The 21537-nt window shown below is 46.3% G+C and overlaps 1 pseudogene; it reads right to left on the minus strand.

Annotated features, from left to right (window-relative positions):
- Positions 1-322: 322 nt before the first annotated feature.
- The window catches only part of LOC146175219 (uncharacterized), a 95354-nt pseudogene continuing 74139 nt past the window's right edge, over positions 323-21537 (minus strand).

Here is a 21537-nt window from a genome sequence, read left to right on the forward strand (position 1 = left end):
AATGATACAAAGCTTCAGAGAATAATGATATCTAGAAAGCCCCATTGAAGATCAACTGATTAGCTGAGGACGAAGCTTTTTCTCACATTCCCTCAATTTCTCGCTTTACTAAATTTTCAAGTGCTTTTGACCACGGCTGAAAAAAAAAGACAGTGCGTGACCAGTTGCACATTCATTGTGAGAAAGAATGGGCCGTTTAAAACCTAAACACAGCACGTAATAACTCCGCATATCGGGCGCTTCACTCTGTCTGCTGACTACATCCTCATTCGATAAAGACCCTTGCCAGTCCAGGGAAAGCACGTCCGCATTCCCCTGGAAGCTAGGCGCTCGTCTGCACCAGGATCACCGTGTACGTTATTGACGCTCCAGCGACCTGCGGAAAAATGGGACAATAGTTACAAGAATATGAGAAAGGGGACACAAACACTATACAGCAATACACCTGAAGCACTCATAATCGCAATTCTTCCAGGGCGCAATAGACAATGGTTTACTATTCGAAATACACTGTCAACGATAGTCCAGCATTACCTACGATTTACTATCATATGCTTGCCAGTACACAACATGCTCAATGATGGACTGTTTACGACCAACTTTGGACCAGTTTCCCTTGCGTCCTCTCGGTATTGGAGTAATCTCTTTTATAAACTGGCATCATTGCCTCAATTTGTCCTCTGTCCTCCCGATATCAGAAGAACAATTTTAAGAAGTTAGTAACATTAGACCAACGTGTCTCATGTTGCTTCGATATTGGCCATCGAGACCTACAATGGACCAGTCTACCTAGTCCTCCCGATATCGGTGGAGTTATTTCTAAGAACTGGTTACATTGCAACAGTTTGCTTCGCATGCTTCTGATACCGGCCATTCCGTGTTAAAACTCCGCCGACAAAAGGAATCAAGCTCTCCAACGATCTTCCGATATTTTAAGTGCAAATTAAAAACTTGGATATAAATGGTTGCGAAATAAACATCAAGCAAACATTATTCAAATCAAAACAGATTTCCCCATTTTTGTATTTTAAAACGTATCTAGAAGCCATTTCCCGGCATTTCTGACAATGGCATTTGACATGAATCACAATCGAACGCATTACAATCATCGTTGCAGCCGCCGAGCTTCAGTTCAGCCGTCCGCTAATTTGTTGTAGAGCCGTATTCATATGTTTCCTTAATATATTACAATTTGGTTCCTAAATAAAGCACACGAGCCGTCCTCATAGTGAATCGCGCAGATTCATGCTTAACATGTTATTATTAACGTGTTGTTTGCATACTGGTGGACAGCGAAATTAATATTACAACTTTTAGATCACAAAAGTTTGAACCTGTTGCAAACGCCAGCGGCCGGCGTTCGCCTGCCAACGGGTCGGCGGCGGCGAACCCGTTAGAGCCCAACGAGACTGATGGCTGGGGCAGAAAGAACTGGGTTTATTGTGTGGCTTGGGTTTTTATACCAAGCCAAAGAAAAAGAAGAACGAAAGGAAAGCTGCAAGCAGAGGCTTCCGTGACGCTTGGTGATGACGAGCAGAGCGGAGGCGGGCACACGTGGCGCTGACGAAGCATTTAGCAGTTCGCAGCATCCCCCTTTTCTTGGAATCCATATCTTACTACGGGCCTCCTGACACGTGTTGACCGCCGCAGCACCGGACCCTCGATGTCGCTGGCTGTGGGAGCCTCCGTTCTCTCCAGCTCCACGTCTGAGTGATCCGCAGGTACTCCAGGGCAAGCAGGGGGAGTTGAAGCAGCAATGGGTGCATCGGTGCTTCTTCTGCGGAGCTGGTCCATGTGACGGTGAACAACCCCGTGGTCTGTCTCCACTTTCACGACACGCGAGCCCGTGGTTTCCTTGACCTTGCCCGGCGTCCATTTCTCGCCGCTGCTATAGTTGCGGATGTATACCGGATCTCCTGGGGCAAAGCTCTAGCCGGCGTCTTCCCGTGACTGGGCCTGGTCGACTGTCTTGCACCTGGGCGGGAAGCACATATCTAGTCACGTGCGCAATCTGTACCCGAGCAACATTTCGTATGGCGAGCGCCCTGAGCGTAGCGGCGTGCTTCTATAGCTGCACAATATTCTTGCCAGGGCCTTCGTTATATCCCCTTCTGAGCACCTTTCAAGTCCTTCTTTAATGGTTCGTACAGCGCGTTCAGCCAAACCATTGCTTTGTGGGTGATACGGCGGTGTTCGAATGTGTGTCACGCCGTTCCGCTCCATAAATTGGGCAAATTCCCAACCGATAAAAGGCGTCCCATTGTCAGAGACAACTGTGCGGGGTAGACCAAACTGACTGAAAATTGTCCGGAGGGCCTTGACTGTGGTGCAGGAAGTGGCGTTGGATAGGGGTATGGCCTCAATCCACTTGCTATGCGAGTCTACGATGACCAGGATCATCTTGTTTTGAATAGGTCCCGCAAAATCAATGTGCAACCGCGACCATCTTTCCTGCGTCTCTGGCCAGCTAACAGGTGCGTGGGTAGGCGGCATTGGAAGCGCTTGAACGCAGGTTTGACACCCAGCAGCCACCCGTTTAATATCTGTGTCGAGACTGGGCCACCAGAAAGTAGACCACGCAACGGTCTTCATGGAAGAAGCCCCTTGGTGTGCTGCGTGTAATAACTTCAAAAATCTTCCTCTGGCTGCTACCGGAATCAAAACACGGTGGCCCTAGTAGAGCAGGTTTTGACTAACGGACAGCTCGTGTCGCCTTTTCGAGTATTCCGTCATCTCCCTCCCTTCCATAACCAAGTGCCTCGGCCAACCCTCCAAGACACACCTACAGACCTTCGAGAGCACTGCGTCTGCTTGCGTGAGCACTTGCAACTCCTTTAGGGGCACGTCAGGCTGGTCCCAGGCGTCCAAGCTCAACACGTACTCTGCCTCGTCCTCCGAATCCTCGGGAACCTGCTGAGATGGTAACGGTAGGCGGCTTAAGGCATCCGCGACGAACATGTGCTTACCAGGCTTGTACTGTAACTTATACTTGTATGCGCCAAGCAGAATGGCCCATCTCTGTATTCGAGCAGCTGCCATGACGGACGTTTGCCTGTCATGCTTTAGGAGACCCAACAAGGGCTTATGGTCTGTAATGAGCGTGAACTCCCGCCCGAGTAGATAGTCTCGAAAACGCTGCACACCGAAAACTAGAGCCAGGGCCTCCCGCTCAATGTGAGAATAATTCCTTTCAGCGGCGTTTAACGAGCGCTAGCGAAATCCGATAGGACGATGTTCGCCATCTATGCGATGGGAAAGCGTGGCCCCAACACCATAGGGTGATGCATCGCATTCTAAAAATAGCTCTTGTTTCGGGTCGAAGTGCGTGAGCACCGGGGCCGTGGACAGCGCCTCCTTCGCTAAGGAAAATGCATCTTCTTCCTTAGAACTCCACACCCACTTAACACCCTTTTCGAGCAACCGGTACAGGGGGGCTAGCAACGTAGCCATGTCAGGCAAAAACTTGTAGAACGTTACCATGCCCAGAAACGAGCGCAGCTCGCTCACATTTTGGGGGGAGGGCGCTGATTTGATGGCATCAACAGCTTTTTCAGTCGGATGCAGTCCGTCCGCATCAATACGGTGACCGAGATAAGTGACAGACGTCTCGTGAAATCGACACTTGTCAGCACGAAGCTTGATGCGATGCTCACGAAAGCACTGAAGAACCGCCCTGAGGTGATTGCTTTCGCCATCGTGGTTTTCCGCAATCAGAACGTCATCGAGGTATGCTTGTACCCCGGGCAAGCCTTGCAGAACAGTTTCGATACGCCTCTGGAATATGGCCGGTGCAGAAGCAATTCCAAAAGGCAAGCGATTGAAACAAAACAACCCTTTGTGCGTGTTGATTACGGCCAACTGGCGGGATTCTTCGTCTAGCTCAATCTGATTGTAGGCATCCCTCAAGTCCAATACGCTGAATCGCTGCCCTCCTCCCAACTGAGCAAAAATATCATCTATAACTGGCAGCAGGTACTGTTCCATTGCACACACTAAGTTCAGCGTAACCTTAAAATCTCCACATATGCGCACTCGCCCATCTTTCTTGAGAACTGGTACAATAGGTGTGGCCCATTCTGCGTGAGTGACCGGTGATATTATGCCAGCTGCCACAAGCCTGTCCAATTCCTCTGAAACTTTATCGCGTAGAGCGTAAGGTATTTTTCTTGCCTTGCAGAACTTCGGCTGTGCTTGTGGCTTGACCTGCAGGTGCACTGGTGGACCTGTCATGCTTCCCAGGGCCTCCGTGAATAAGTCTGCGTAGTCCTCCAGAACGGCAGTCTGTACAGCAGGGGTCAAGCTGCGGTCCTGTGGCGAACGCAGAACATGTAGCACAGCTGCTTGTTTGGTTTCGAGTTTCTGCAGCAAATCCCGGCCACAAAGTAGGGGTCGTTCGTAATCTAAGACGATGAGGTTGCAATCGACAGCTGCAGTCTTATAGCGCACCCGCATAGGCAACACTCCGAGTACCGGCAGTCTCCCCTGATAGCAAGACAATTTAATCGTCGGTTTCTGCAACTCTGGCCATTGATTACTGTGTGCTTCGTAGGTTGTCCTAGGAATGACACACACTGGCGATCCGGTATCTACATCCATTAACAGCTTGATGCCATTCCAGCTGAAAGTTTTTCTAATTGGTGGCACCAACAGTTCGTTTGTAGTCACTGACCATAGCTGGGCTGCACTAGTTTCGCTATCGCTCTCTGTATGCGCTGTGACGTTCACCGAATGGTTTCTTTCCTTTCGGCACATTCGAGCCAAGTGGCCTTGTGTGCCACAACTGTAACAGCGTCGGTGACGCATCGAGCAGGCGGCATTATCATGACCGCTGTTTCCACAACGCTCGCACTGCTTGTCACTCGCGTTCCGCTTCGCGAGCCAACGCCGCGGCATCTTTAATGCTAGCAAGTCAGAGGAGGCTTCTTCGTGGCTTATCTTCTGCGAATCAAGCTCTGCATGCTCGGATGCTATCGCAAGTGCTGTCGCTTCAGCTAAGGTAAGATCTTTTTTTGCTAGCAATTGTTTTTGCAAGTTCTTCGAACGGACGCCACATACGATGCGGTCTCTCAACATCCTGTCGAGCATTGTTGCAAAGTTGCAGTTCTGAAATCTTGTACTGACTCCCCTTCGTGCTGTTGCTGGTGAAAGAACTTGAAGCTTTCGGAAATCTCGTTCGGCGTAGGGTCGTAGTACTTGCTTATCTCGTCTACTACTGACTGATAGCTCAAAGAGTTTTGCTTCTGTGGGGCGACTTGTCCGCAAAGAATATCAATGGTTCTTGACCCAAGCGCGGCGACTAGCAAGGCTCTTTTCTTGGCATCGTCAGTTACTTGGTTAGATTCGAAATAGGCTTCAACTTTGACGAGGTACGATTGCCACTTATCTTTCACGTCGTCGAACTCAGGCAAGTGGTGGCAAATGGCTGCAGGAAGGTCCGAGGCCTGGATACTATCGACAGACACTTGTGTTATGGGAATCCTCGTCGCCACTGTTGCAAACGCCAGCGGCCGGCGTTCGCCTGCCAACGGGTCGGCGGCGGCGAACCCGTTAGAGCCCAACGAGACTGATGGCTGGGGCAGAAAGAACTGGGTTTATTGTGTGGCTTGGGTTTTTATACCAAGCCAAAGAAAAAGAAGAACGAAAGGAAAGCTGCAAGCAGAGGCTTCCGTGACGCTTGGTGATGACGAGCAGAGCGGAGGCGGGCACACGTGGCGCTGACGAAGCATTTAGCAGTTCGCAGCAGAACCCGAACTGAACTACAAATTAAATTGCAACTTGGCGCTCCTAGTGGTCTATTTGTCTTAAAAATTTATCACTAATAAATGAGTTGAAGTTTGGAACAAAGCGTATTGCGCACGAAGTGCATGACATCAGCAGTCGGTCGGGTCATAGAGCAACTGATATAGGCGTTCTATGTTGCTCAAGCTAGAGAAGCAGTTTTTCTTACTGCCGCCTTTTATGCAATACGCGTAGACGCAGCGCGAATAGCGAATCGGATCAGTAACGTGAAAACGTTCAAGACTGCGTGCGCATTCCTCGCAAGATGTAACAACGCATATTTCTGCATTCTTTGATAGACTTATTTTCTCCCTTCCCTGCCGATGGTAATGTAAATGTTTTCAGCTTAAATCACTGCACTTTTGCAGAATTTTTAGTGATATGCTCTTGAAAATATTTTTTTTATGGTTTTTACTTGTAGATTTACGAAACAATGTTAAGTGGCTAACAGTTGTAATTTTTCATTTTTCGTTTTGGCTTATACTTCCGTGAATTTGCAGCAGGTTTGGAATAAGTGATTTGCACAGCACTTCGCCTTATTTCTAGCTACCCTAATGGACCGTCCATACAGTCATCAATTCGATTGACTTGCCAAACTCCTTCGGTAAGGAACTGTAAAATTTGTTCCACTTAAAAAAAATAATCGATTCATGATATTTCATTTAAGTGTGCGATGTCCTATGTTATCAAAGAGCCTGCATCTGAATTATTTTAGTCACTGTTTTGATCGGTTGTTATCTCTGAGTAGCCTTTTTTATTTCACCATAAATCAACAGTTCGCACTTCACGGCTGCACATATTACGCGACTGTTTGCAGTTGTTTTCGAGAAAAAGGTGGCTTAGCTGCGCGCTTTCCACTAGGACGTATTATCCCGCAAGGAATTATATAATTAAAATAAGGCAAGGAGGAAAGAAAAGATTTGTGCGAGCCACGGCCTTAAAGCATGAGAGCCGCGGCTGGCAGAAACAGTGAGCGAGTGGACAGTGAGAGGAAATAAGAGAGGAGTGATAGGGGCAGAGTTCAGGGTGTAGGTTCGAGTAAAACTAAAAAAATAAAAAAGCGTGCACATCAGCGCGACCCGCGCCCGCAATTGCCTCAGTACTGCACAGCTCGTCATGCGAGTAGGCCTCAAGGGCACGGCATCGGAGTTTTCCAGCCACTCTCGTGAAGATATAAGAAACGCCAAAGAGAACGAGGCCCCCGCAGCGCACGCGCTGCCTCTGACAGAACAATCCCGTATCCTCCTCTATCTTTCTTCCCGGTCTCCTTAGAAAGAAAGGTGCTAGCTTCCACTTTGCGAGGCACGTTTTTATTACGTTACCAATACTACTCCTGGTTTCGCCTCGTCGCGTAGCACCGGACGTAGCCGCGGTTGAGCCCAGCAGCCGAGCAGGTGGTGCGCCGTTGCCTAGCAACCGAAGAATAAAAAGGAGAACGCTGGGTCACCGGCACCTAATGCTCTCACTGTACATTCAGTTCAGCAGCAATGAACGCTTCTCATTTATATGTGGGCTGGTAGCTTACAATCTCGCGTCATACTCTTAAAGGGTGAGCTTAAGTGTCCCCAATAATGTAGTAACTGATAGGGCCTGATAGGGAAACAATGTAGCAGGCAAAAGAAGCTTCCGCCGTTGCTATCGCAATACAACTAGGGTTAACCAGAGCTAAATCGCAGCTAGATTTTGCTTTGTAAGTTGACATGCCACCCTCCCCCAAAACTATTTTCTCTCTTGCCCAGCAGACAGCCGCGCTGCGCGTTCACCCTCCTGCGTGTATCTCCCCCTACGTTTTGCATTCTCATCTTTTATTTTTGTTATGAGTAGGTGGAGAGGCGAAGAGTACGGCTTGTGAATTCTGTGTCAGGCTGGCTCCACCTCTGCCCCCCCCCCCCCCCCCCCCCCCACCCACACCTTCTTTTTTTCTATATTTTTTGCGTGCCTTGAGGAGCCGTTGGGAAGCTAAATGGGAATCAAGTATCTGCTCATGCCGCTGACCCGGGAGTTAAATGGACTCTCCCGCAGAAATGCCGAACCCTAGTCCTTGAACACTTGGCTTCTCAATAGAAAAGACGACGTGCGATTCGTGTCTTCGGCCAACTGCTCCTTTTGTAATTCAGAAGTTTGTCTCTTTGTGTTAGCGAGTGCGTCTCCGTGCCGTCAGTGCAACTTCTCATATTTTATGGTCTCACGATTCAACTCAGAATATATGAAACTGTTCTTAGCCTGAGGAAGGCTTCGTAGCTATCACACGCAATGCAGCACTCACCGAATGACAATAATTCCATCTTTCGTTTTTGGTAATATTGATCTTGCATAGTCTGACCCCTTTTTCCATGTAGTCTGCCATTTGTTGCGTTAGGGAACACTGGTCACCTACGGTTCGCTCCGGAGAGAAGTCACAAGCGCCTCCTCTTGATATGCACCAAGTAATTAACGTCTAGTTCACAGGCAATTAAGAAAATTTCGCCACAACCGGCATCGATACGGCAAAATATTTGAAATTGTTGGAATCTCGTAGTTCTTCTGCTCGATCCGCTGCAATCACATGGAATATTTTTTGCGAACTAGGGCCAGAAGTGGCGAGAGTGTTGATTTCCATGTGAAATAGTCTTAAAAAATGCATGCCGACTTTTTGGCGCACATGAATTAGTTCAGGTTTGCAATTTCTTGATTCAGGTAATTCTGCCGATGTTTCCTTAGTGTCTTTTTCCCTGGTACAGCCTGCGCAGAGATGTAGGTATGCTGCTTAGCTTCATTTTTGCTTTAGAAAACAGAGCATCTCTAATATAATGCGTTCAGCTTATGTAAAAACCGATGTGCTAGCGCATTTGCAAGGACTTAGAAAAAGAATTCAAAGAAGGTAAAAAATCTCATATCTATATGGGATAAAAAAGTTAAGCTTAATATGTAAAAACACATAGTGGTGACATTTACGTTTAATATATTTGGGCGTATGACAGGGCACATTGAGATATGAAATTAGAATGCTTCGATAAAGAGGAACCTATATGTTGCTTTTGTCGTAAGTTTGGATTCAAAAATGCTAAGAAATATTCACTGTTATAACATTTCATATGTTTTGCTGCAACTGTTTTGCCATTATTTTGTGTAAGGTGTGGTAAATCTAGCATTAGTGTAAATAATTGTCCAGTTAGTTATCTGAGATTTTACGGGTGGATTGAGATTACCTGTGAAAGAGCAGATAGCCTTCGAACGGAAAAGAAGTCTTCAAACCATTCGAGTATATCTGTTGTAAAGGCGCTGTAGCCGATTGACTTCAACCTGCCGCCCACCTAAAATGTCACCATGACGCCATTAAGTACAGCATAACTGACTAGCGCAATAATCTACATTATTGACAGTCACCGCGACACCATATCAATAGCTCGAGGCAGCCTGTTATAAGGTGATCTTTGACTTTTTAAAATTTGTATTTGATTACTGTACGATGTTTGCAGTGCGTGATTAACTGCAATGACACGTATGCAGTTCGTGTTTTGCTTTCTGAGCTTGTCTGATTATTTAATAATGCAGGTATCTACAGCGTCTTAACAGTGGCATTAGTTTAGAGGAAAACATTGCAAAGTCGTTCAGGTCGTACAGTTCTTAACAAAAAGACAAAACGTATGTAATTATTAATCATAAGACACTGAAAACATATTCTCACCAAAAGTGGATATAAATTCTACTGAAACCGGCAAAACGAACAGTGCAGTAAGGTACATACGGAAACTTCATTAAACATCTAATTAAACAAAAACTCAGCAAGAGCACTGTCAAATGAAGAGGGAAATGCGGTAACAATCTTCTCCGGTAAACCGTTCAAATCGCGGACTGTACTAGGAAAAAAACGAATGTATTTTTGCATAGATTCGGAAGTATCATTGTCGTCACTTTATTATGTAATCAAGTCGGGCAAATCTGTAAGTAGGATCAAGTATACAAGTTGCTTTCTTTAAATCGTTTTTGCCTGTTTGAACAATCAACCTGATTTCTACTAGGTGCAGTAAGGCCTGTATTTCGATTCACTAAGAAGGCAGATCAGCCCTGTGTTTATCAGTTCATTAGGGTGCGTAGAGACTACAGAGCCCTGAAATTAATATGTTTCTTTTCTTTTTGTCTTTAGTGGAAGCCATCGTGCCCAATCATTGGTGTATTTCCTCTTGGGGAGCAGGCTTGCTTGAAGAGGGGGGGGGGGGGGGGGGGGGCTGACAATCTTCACGTACGTCTATGCTTGTTTGTCGGCCTCCTAAAAAGGTGGTAATTTGAAAGGTGGGCGAGTTGAATCTTGTTCATTTTGTAGGTAGCGCAAATCACCAGGACCAAGGAGTAGAAGGACACAGCACGAGCGCTTTTTTCGCAAAGCAACCTTTTATTCAAAACGAAAAAACACAGGTACTTAGAAAGGTGTACCTTGTTCTCTGAACAAGATTTAATTTCATTGGAAATCCATAAATTTATCGAAGACCAAAATCTTTTCGCAATTCTAACTAATGTAAAAATGTAATTAATATAAGCAAAAAAGTTCAATAAGGAAAAGCAATAATGGAATTCAGTACAGCAGCTACCATAACGTCTTCGAGAGGAAGAGAGAAAAGTTTCAGAATTACCAGTCTGAGTAGGGCCTACATGCTGCAAGCTGGTCGTGCGAATTCGAGACCTACTGCTGGTCCAGGATTGCCGATTAGCCTCAAAGGCTCTTTGTATCTCACCTTACCTTCATGGCAGAACGCTGAAGGACCAATAGCCAGCCGCCGGGGGAAAATATTTCCTACGTCAGCGCCTATGACGAACCGTCGCCTATGCGCGACCGCAAACATTTTAACATATTATTCATGAGCACATTTATAGCCATTTTAATCAATCTATTTTGCAGGGATACTATCTCGCTGTCCTCTATTCACAAGTTTTCGTTCTCGCGCCTTATCAATCAGCCTCCACAAGTGAAATGCGCCTTCCTCCTCCGAGTGTGGCTCAGGCGTGGCCATGCCCTGCCAAATAGTTCTCGTTTACTTCCTGTTCTATTCTAGGCGCAGGGCCGGTTTATCCGCATGCGGAGAAGCCCAGCGTGTCGCGGATCAAGCTACATTTGGGTTTCTTTGACGCATTCTTTGCCATTGGGTTTCGAAAGCTCACATCAAATTGAACTCTCCCTTAGTGTTCATCTGACGAGAACCCTGGCCCAAAAAATAAACCCCTGCAGGAATACACCTCTGCCCAGTAACCTAGCATTGCACAACACTCAATTGGGCGAGTTGGTGTAGGTTCATGGTTGGGAAAAACAGCGCACAAAAGACAAGACCACAGAAGAAAGATAAATGGGCATGCTGGAAAAGCAATTGAAAGGACACCAAAATAATCTTGCAAACCGAAATGACACGTCTTGTCACTCACTGCTAGAGGTGCGAAGTGATGAAAGATGAATACAAATTACCCTCCATTTCTAAGTCTGGAAAAGGTGTTGTACGTCCACAAAGACATGCAGGCCACACGGAAAGTGGCACTATCATATCGAGACAGAGCAAGGCGGCTGCGTTAGCAAACCTTCTATTCTTTTATCTGACAAGGAGCTCGTGTTTTGTGGCAGCATTTGCGCTTCGCGCGCAACTTCTTATCTTTTCCTCATTTTTACGTGTCCTGCCTCTCTTCCTTATGCCATCAACATCAGCCGGTTTATACTCAATGCAGGCTAAAGGCCTTTCCTATATTCCTCCAATTAGCTTTGACCTTTCCAAGCTGCATCCCCTTGATCTCTGCGAAGCTCTTAACCTCATCCGCCCACATAGCGTTCTGCATCTTGCTACGCTCTCCTTCCCTTGCAATAAAATTTGCTTTACCCTAAGCACCATCGTTTACTTTTTTCGCACTACATGCCCTGTCTATGCCCACGTCGTTTTGTGTTCCTCTAGAATGTCATTATGTACCTGGAGTTGTTTCTCGGACCAACTAAGCACGCTTCATATCTCTTAACTTTACACCTACCCTTTTTCGCTCCAGAGCCCTCTGCGTTGTCCTCAGCCTAAGTATAATCCTTTTTGTTAGCCTCCACACTTCAGCCCCATAGGCGAGTACAGGTAAGAAGCAACCATTGTATACTTTCCTCTTGAGCGGTACCGGTAAGCTGCTAGTCATATTCTGCGAGTACTGCCAAATGCCCTCATCCCATTCTTATTCTCCTTCTTATTTCCCTTTCATGGGCCGGATCTACTGTCACTAACTGTCGTAAGTACAGATATCCGCATACCACTTTACAACATTGCTTCGATAGCTGTTGTAAAGCTCTGTTCCTTTCCCAGGCTGTTGAAGATTACCTATGTCTTCTGCGTATTATTTTAGCTCTTCCATGCATATTCCAGATTTTATCTTTGTCTTTCTTTTCGTCCCTATAGACTTTTTAAGCTGTTTTTGATCAACCATGAACCTGAACAAAGCGCCGGAGCCTTCACGTGGTCAGTCGGAAGCGCGCAAAGTGCAGCTGGCGAATTGAGTTTTCCAGGCCTCTTCACCACAAAGAAAGAGAAACCAATAGATGCCGTCAAAGCGGAGCTCATCATTGCGAATTTTTGGATGCTAGCGAGCAGGATGTGGAATTCTGGCTTAGACCACTGCATTGGCTCGGGCTCACCCGAAAGCCCGGGCTGGCCCGGTCCGCTGGCCGGGCCGGGCCGGGTAGAGCACTTTATTGGCGGGCCTGGGCTGGCGCAGGCTTTACAGCAGCGGGCCTGGGCCGGGCGCGGGCCTGCGAAAGGATGGGTCTAGGCCGGGCTCTGGCCTGCGAATGACCGGCTAGTTTAAGCGAATACCTAGCGCTTTTCTTTTACGTGGTTAACAGATGAAGGCAGTGCCAATTTGATATCGTAGCAGTTCAGAACTATTTCCAGACTGCAAATACTTCTTAATCCGCGGTAATGCTTATGACATATTAGGGATGTAAAGAGAAAATTAAAACAATGCGAAAAGCAAACGAATATAAGCAAATAAAACAGCAAATAGACATGTGAACTTTGCTCCCCTTTGCGGGTGCCATTCGGTCCTAGAATGCTCGACATGGACTGTCTCTCCTGATATTTTACTACTGTTCCTGTTCGCGGCCATCCCCGAGCTTTGTTCGGGATTGTTCGAAAGCACATGCGTTCGCCGTCCATTTTCAAGGAGCCGATCTGCGGTGGGCGACGTATGTGCCTGCAGATGGCTGGCTGGGCTACAGGCCACTGAAGTGGGTGTGCTGCTATGAAGTCGCCAGTGCGTCAGAACAAGTGGCATCTCCGCACGCGCGGCGCATGCGAGAAGCGGGCGTTCGCTTCTCGTGGGAGGCAGCGGAGGAAGATCGGTTTGGTTTGCTTTACAACAGCTTCAGGGCATGACAACGGGCCATTTTACGGCCGCTTTTGTGTCTTTTGCCGTACACACGCACGCAACACGTGTGTGTTGCAAAAAAAAAGCTGAAAAGAAATAAAAGAAATCCACCTACTCCTAGTGGGAGCGCGTTTCTACCGTGGGGTCCGCCCCAATCTCCACGCACGAGCGCTTCATTTGAAGAGTTTTAAACGGCATACAAATGGAAGACTGTAAACAAAATATAAAGCGGGAAAGAGTGCGCTTGGGTTTGCTTCCAGTGGCAATGCACCGATGAGAGCTAGCAAGACTCCCTCAATTCTAGGTTGCTGAGAATGAGAATGAATTTGAAATAAAAAAAAAACAAAGAAAAGAAATTTCCGCTCGGAAGGTAGCCCACCTACTTAAGTAAGTCGGAATCCGGCTCCAGGGTCCGTCACCACTGTCGTTTTTCTTCCCTGCTTGCTCGGTCCGACTGAGGCGTTTGATTGACCGCTGTCGTCAGACATGGATGAACGATTCCTTCAGCGCCTGCTGGTAGGTGAATTTGTCACAATTGAAGACGTTGTTGCAATTTGAAAGCGGCAAGTTTTTTGCGCAGTCTAAAATTGTACTTCATGCCCACGTGCAGTAGGCACGAATACGTTCAGTGAAGCAGCGTCCCCGGATATGTACGAGAAATTCGCAGTTCAAGAAAAAAGCGTTCTGTACATCAGGTTGGAGGTGAGTTACATTCTTTTGCGGCTCGCTTTTTCACAGTGTGAGTAATTAGGCTTATGGCGCTGCATATGCGAATTCCACTTAGTTTTCCTCTCCTGACTGAAGCAGATTATGAGATGTGAACATAAATGAGAAATAGTGCAGAGGGGCAATATGGCTAGTCCCCGCGTGAGTTTTCTTCTCTGGCCCGCTACTTTACGCTGCTTTCGTGCCATATGAACGCGGATTTAAGCATGAGGTGAAGAGCAATAAAACCTTAACCTTGCGCCCTATACCGGCTGCTCTGGACCATCACTGTCTATTGTCTCGCTCCAGTGTGAGTTCCCTGTACAGCAATCGAAAAATCTTTTTCGACTGCTTTTGGGCTGTATTTCGGTAGCTGTTATGACAACCTGAAACTTAACAGTAAATTTAGCTCCGTGCTTTATTGCAAGGTTTCTGTCCATTCGTGCTAATAGCCGCAACGTGATCAGAACACGGCGTCAGCGATGTCGTCGCTATCGGATCCAAACATCGGAATTTTTTCCGCCGCTGCTCCGAGACGGCGCAAAATGCACGGATGAAATTGCAGCGCATCAGGCCGGTCATGGAGCGCTAGCTTCCTGCTAGTAAGGAGTCTTATTTTTTTTAGTACTGGTGAACATAACATCTCGAAATGATTGTTCCCATTTTATCCCTTTGTCTCGTATCGACATGTGCGGAAAAGAAGTTACGACAGATATGGGATAAAAGGCAGTTGTTAAGAACAAAACGAAGTATATGCGGTTTGTATATTTGGTTGAGGTCCCAACTTCTCTGTTTCCAAATTTTCTATTAGTCGAGTAAATTGCTGAGAGATTTTTTATCCTTTCTCTCATCATTGGTTACTTCTTATCCTTCCCCAGGCTTTGATTAACTGGCGGAAACATATTTTTTCCTTTTCCTAACCAGTGAGTTTCCTGAAGCTTATTTGGTTCCGTTCATTTGCAATCATCTCGCATATTGAAGGGCTAAAAATTTTGCAGCCACCCTGAGTACAATGTCAGGGGGCAGCATGATGGCCCTCAGCGGCAGATATTCTGGGTGAAAACAGTTTAACCCCTTTTCTTCAAAACAACGCATGAACGTGTTCACAAAATATCACGGTTCAAAGTTTCAAACAGGACACCCTCATCCATCTTCAAGAGAAACCTAAAATCAAGCAGACATCCTACTTTTGTTTTCAGCTCTGCAGGAGACGGCACGACATTGAGCGTTTGAGTTCATTCGCAAGCGATTTGAAGAAAAATCTGCATTAATGGACCGTTAAACCTCTGATAGGCTATCCAATTTCCTTAACGCAACACATAGAACCTACGAAGACGACACCATGACAGATAAAAATCTTCATAGGAGTATACGTGTACAGGAGGCTTTAAAGAACTGAGCCATAACAATGCATCCCAGAGCACGAAACCTCTATACTTACAAGTTACCCCAGCTGAATAACTGCCCTTTGAATACATTATTCTTATGTACTGCTGCTTTGTTGTTGATCAGTGGAGATGTGTATATAAAGTTTCTGAGAATTGGTGTTCATGCTCATGGCGTGACACTGAGATTCTTCATATTTAATATTTTCACAGTAGGAAACCGCATTAACAGCGAGAAATCAACGAGGTTGTGCTTGTGATAACTGTTGCTGACTCACAGAAAAACTGAAGCCCATATCACAATAACAGGGGACTTCCGCAGCAACTAGAGGCGCATAGATGTGAGGAATGCATTATATTTTTAGAATTTTTACCGGATCCCACGTGAGACTTGAACTGGAATGTAATTGCCCTTAGTAATTTCTTTGCTTTTCACTAAGTTATGAATAAAAACGAGGACTTCCAGCAGCGCCGCGCCCCCTTCCCCCCCAAAATACACACCGAAATCCACCGAGCAGACGTCTGAGGGAGGAGCGGCTTCGTAGGAATCTTTGATCACGCGATCGCGTGACCTCTAGGAGCGAACCAATTTTGAACTCTAGTAGTTTTACATATTCTTTTACAATTTGTACCCAGCAGTACCAGAACTAAAATCATTTTATGATAGTATTAAGTTCGGGAAATTCGCATTCATAGAATCCAAGCCCCTGTGCTTTCTTCGGACAAACAAACATTATAAGGGACACCGCCAGAACTAGGAATTCACGCCACACTTATAGAAACAAGGGCCTCTTTTCATGGAAATAGAAAATAATAAGGAAATCTGTATCTGAACCACGTTTAGCTCATAAATGTGTTTTTCGGGCCTCGACTGGTCCTGCCCACTTGGAGGGTCGGGCCGTGCCGTGCAGGTCATAGTTTCCACGCGCTAGGGCCGGGTCCTGGCTTGTGCCGGAGAATGCCGGGCCGGGCTCGGGTGGGTAACTCAAAAGGCAACGGGGTACGGGCCGGGCCCGGGCTGATAATTATGGCTCGTGCTGAGCTCTAGTCTCGCTCTACGAAAGGAGGCGGGAGGGGGATTTGATTAGAATTGCTCCTGCTTCTCGGTTGTTCATTGCTATAGGGCATTCTCGGTGCCCTGATCGAAGCCCTGCTCGTTTTTCTGTAAAATATCTAGACCCTACTCCGTGGTCTCTTACAGAAGCGCTATGGGACAGTAAGCTAATGAACAGGACTGATCCGAAGAGCTAACCCAGTTTAGTAATGTGCATCAGTTCAGAGCACTGTGGAGACACGACACGACCTAGTCTGTGTTCAGCGCTAGTGCATTACAGAGAACAGTAGCCGGAAGTAAACAGTGCGCTGAAGAGCTATTTTACTTGCTACTCAGCAAAAAGCAGTGATCACATACCTACCCGGCTATACCGACATAACATGTTACTTCCTATGCGAGTAGAAAAATTTTGTTATTTTTCTCTGCTGCACAGGGCGGAGCTGACAATAGAGGAGCCAGCAATTAAATTGTGTATCTATTCAGAACCTATTACATAAAGTATGAAAAGAAATTAAAGCAATGCATCCTGCCTGCATGCATAGAGCCCAACTGTAGTGACATTGCCACCAGTGCCGCGATAAAAGCCTCGTAGCAATCTTGGATTGTCTGTACATAATCCCGCAATTCGCCTGATAAAGTGTCGTTTCTTTTTTGGCATTCACGCACGATATTTCTGAGAAATAGAGTGTTTCACGAATGCGAAGTTATTTGGCATTTTTTTTATGGACTGAATAATTGCAAGACTACTGTATTACGCTGCCAATGAGTACAAACTGCGCAAATGCAATAGCATCATCATCATGAGCCATACCATACCCACTGCAGGCCGAAGGTCTCTCCCATATTCCTCAATTAACCCGTTTCGGTGCTAGCTGCATCCACTTGACACCTGCGAACTTAACCTCACCCTCCCACCTAACTTTCTGCCGCCCCCTGCTACGCTTTCCGTCACTTGGAATACAATTTGTAACACTAAGCGACCATCGGTTGTCTCCTATATATGTACCACATGCTCTATACCATGCCCATTTCTTCTTGCCTTCCACCAGAATGTCATTAACTCGAGTATTTTTCAGATCCACTCTGCACATTTTCTATATCTTAAAGTTACACCTACAGTTTTTATTTCCATATACCTCTGCGTTGTCCTCAACTTATATGGAGCCCTTTTCGTTGGCCTCCAAGTTTTAGTCCCAATAGGTGAGTACCGGTAAGATGCAACTGATGTATACTGTCATCTTACATCAGTCAGTACCAAAAGTATCCCCACATCCCCCCCTCCCCACCGCCAAGTCATTTTGTTGCATAAACGACTTCTCGCAGTTGCGTCTGAGGCTCCGGTTCAAGAAGCAGCGTTCGAGCTCAGTCTCGAAGCTAGCGCATTTCGTTTTCTTGACCGCATTTTCGTCGTCAGTGCATGCTGCGTTAGCACCTCTCCCCCCCCCTTCCCTCCAATTCGGGAAGCATCAGCCCGATGACAAAGTGGGGCTGATTAGTAGTAAGTTATCTGGCATGCAAACGCTTCAGGCGGACCACGTCGAACTCTTCAGAACACTTGGGACGTCAGGGCTCTGAGTCATGAGGGACCGCTTCATAGTACTGGTCACGAACGCGACGTAAAACGCGGTAGGGACCGAATTAACGACGCGAGAGTTTTTCTCTGAGTCCGAGTCGTCGAATAGTTTATCAAACCAAAAGTCACCTGGGCGATATTCTTCAGTCCGCCGCCCCAGATTGTAGCGTTCTGCATCTGGGCCTTGCTGCTGCTGGATTTACGCCCATGCAAGTTGGCGTGAAGCCCAGGCCACTGGGGTCTTGAAATGAAGACTCCACTAACTGCCCCCCCCCCTTTTTATTTTGTTATTTTTTCTTTTTGAAATAAAGTTTTTTTTTCTCTCTCTCTCTCTACAGGTTGGTGGGCCTATTCGGCGCGCTGTAGAAAAGAAGCGACATCGTCATTTGGACTTTCGTGTATATGGAGCAGCATGGCGTCGAGAGTGGTCGTAACTTCTCGTCCGTAAACTAGGTTGAACGGAGTCACGTTGGTCGTTTCTTGAATGGTGGTATTATATGCAAATGCCACGTAAGGTAGTACTTTGTCCCAGTTCAGGTGATGGACGTCCCCATACATCGACAACATCTCGACAATAGTCTTGTTCAGACGTTCAGTGAGACTGTTTGGGGGTGGTATGGAGTCGTCTGGCGATGGTTCGTGCCACTAAGAATCAGGATATGCTGAATGAGCTGTACAGAAAATGCAGCTCCTCTATCTATGGTGCGCCGTGTCTCAGAATAATTTGAAGAACGAAAAATTTCGCAAATTCAAAGGCGGTAGCTCAAGGAAGAGCAGTGGTTCACGCGTAGTGGGTCAGGTAGTCAGTAGGTACTGTAATGCACCAGTTCCCACTGGTGGAAGTTGAGAACGGTCCGAGCAAGTCCCTATTAGCTGGAATAGTCTGAACGGTGGTGTAAAGGGCTTTAAAATACCGGCTGGCTTCCGAGGCGGAATATTTCGGTGCTGACAGTCACAGAAAGTTAAACAAAATACTCGCATCGCTTGAAAAACGAAGCCAGTAGTACCTAATTCTGTATAGCGTCCAAGTGACACCCAGGTGGCTGGATGTGGGCTCGTTGTGGCAGTCGTGTATTATTTCGTCTCGTAAGCTCGCTGGTACAACAAGTAGGTATTGGAAATTGTTGGCGGTAAAATTCTTCTTGAAGAGAACGCCGTCATGTAGAAACAGAGGACAAAGTGCAACAAACATATTTAGGGATCATGCTGCCGGCACCTTGAAGAACGTCGATTACCTGGCGAAGCTTGAGATCGATGCGTTGGTTATCGACAAAGTTAGCTGCACTGATTGCATTCAAAAATACGTCATCATCACCACTTGCGTACGAAGCTGGTTGCACAGGAGCACGAACCAGGCAAACCGCGTCTAAATGCAAACGACCTGACTTCTAGGTTACAGTGATGTCATATTCTTTACGTTGTGGGCTTCATCTTTCAAGACGGACAGAAGGGTCTTTGAGGGTTGTCAGCGAATAAAGTGCGTGATGGTTGGTCACCACTTTAAATGGTCTGCCGTATAGGTATGGTCAAAACTTCGAAATAGGCCACACGATGGCAAAGCAACCGCTTAAGTGGCAGAGTAGTTTGCATCGGCCTTAGACAAAGCCTGACTAGCGTAGGCAATCACACCTTGTTGACTGTTCTGTATCTGAACTAGGACAGCGCCCAAACCGACATTGCTTGCATGCTGTGCAGTTCGGTGTGTGCGGATTCATCAAAATGGGCTAGAACTGGAGGAGATTGCAGGCGAGTTGAAGCTCTTGAAATACTTGAATTTGTCGTTCTCTCCACGTGAACAGTTTATCAGCCTCAGTAAGAAGTGTATGGGGGGAGGCTATTTTGGAGAAGGTTTTCACAAAAAGTTGGTAAAGCACATAACTAAAACAAAGCATCCAAATTTTCTGGGGTCCCATGGTGTCGACAAATTGGCTATGGCAACAATGTTTTCAGGATCTGCCAGAACTCCCACCTGGTTCATGACATCAAGTAAAACCTTCAGCTCTTCGTAACCGAAATGACATTTTTCGGCTTTCAGAGTGAGGCCCGACGATCGGATGGCTTCTAGTACTGCGTCTAGGCGACGAAGATGCTCCTCGAAATTTGGGGAAAATACAATTATGCCATCCAAGTATACAAGACGCGTTGTCCACTTCAGATCTAAAAGAACACTGTCCATGAGTCTCTCAAAGGTTGCAGGCGCGGAGCAAAGGCCGAAGAGCATGACTTGAATTCGTAGAGCCCACCATGTGTAACGAAAGCCGTCTTCTCGCGGTCCCTCTATCTGACTGTATCCAGACGAGATCCCTTTAGCGGCAATATCCATAGAAAATATACCAAGTGCTAATGGTATCTGATAGTCGTGATTGTGAATATGTCTTTTCTAACTACGCTAGCGCACTTCTTTTCGTTGCACACTTCTGCGCTTCCTCGTCATCAGCACATGCTACAATATATATTTAATTAAGAGAAGTTTTACGGCTAATAAAAAGCTCCGTATATGCGGCATAATTGTGTCTCCGATGACAGAATGACCAGATTGCCGAGGTTACTTATTTATTCTAAAATGCTCTCAATCACTTTCTGGATTATTAGAAGAGCTGACAAGGCATACAAATATAAGCTCAGTGTATAAGGTTTGAATATTCGGCCGCGAAAATAAACAAAGAACACAAAAATGGAGAACATATTCATGCTAACAATAAATAAGCAATCACGTAACACACCGAGACTAATATTTACGTATCGCAAAAATAATAAGGCAAACATTGTATTAGAAGTCTTTGATCAGGGTTATCGTGGTGTTCGAAATCCACGTTACCACCAAGCAAAATGTGAAATAAACACTCGATACAAAAATTTGGGCACATAACTTACATCAGATACCCACTGGCGTACGCTGACACTGTAAGACATACGAGCACTAAAAATAATAATAATGTGTTCGCAGGAATGTACAGGCACAGTGTCTGTCACAACTGTCTTGTGGAAAACCGAACTACGCTTAAGGGGAGAGAGAAATGTGGGAGTGAAAATGGAAAGGCAGTACCTAGTGGAGGGCTACATAGTTATTTCGACCACCTGGGGATCATTAACGAGCATTGATATCGCACAGCACAAGGACGCCTCGCTGTTTCAGCTCCGTCGAAAGGCCGTGCCGGCCGAGCACCACAAAGATTAGACATTTGCCACAGGTATTGGTACAGATCGTTTAACACTCACACAAATAGCGTCCCTTTCATCTTAGTGTCAGCTCTTGCTTCACGCAGACAGCAAACCTTTCCGCAGCAATTTACTAAGATGAGACTGTCATTTTGGCCTTGGGTTTTTCAAGACGTACGAAAGCCGCTATACTGCATGGCAAGTTAACTATACCAAAAGACAGCTGTAAATTACTCTTTTAAGACTCTGATTGCTACAGTACCTGCTTTCTAAAAACAAACATCGCGGTGTGTATGATTTAATCTCGTAATTATCGCTTTGGGTTCATCTTGGGCGCGCAATGTGGTCTGGTGAATAATGGTCGCAGCATTATATTACTGGCATACCACATCTTTTTCTTTTCTGCGCGCATGCGCTGCTCGCTGCGTTTAGTTACCCGCTGCTTTGTGACGAAATTTTAATTCCGCAACTTTGCTTTCTTTTATGCTTTCAGCATCGTTATAATCACTCGTATCTTGCCTCATTTT

Source organism: Amblyomma maculatum, chromosome 11, assembly GCF_055883805.1.
Source record: "Amblyomma maculatum isolate TAMU_Amacu chromosome 11, ASM5588380v1, whole genome shotgun sequence".
NCBI lineage: Eukaryota > Metazoa > Arthropoda > Arachnida > Ixodida > Ixodidae > Amblyomma > Amblyomma maculatum.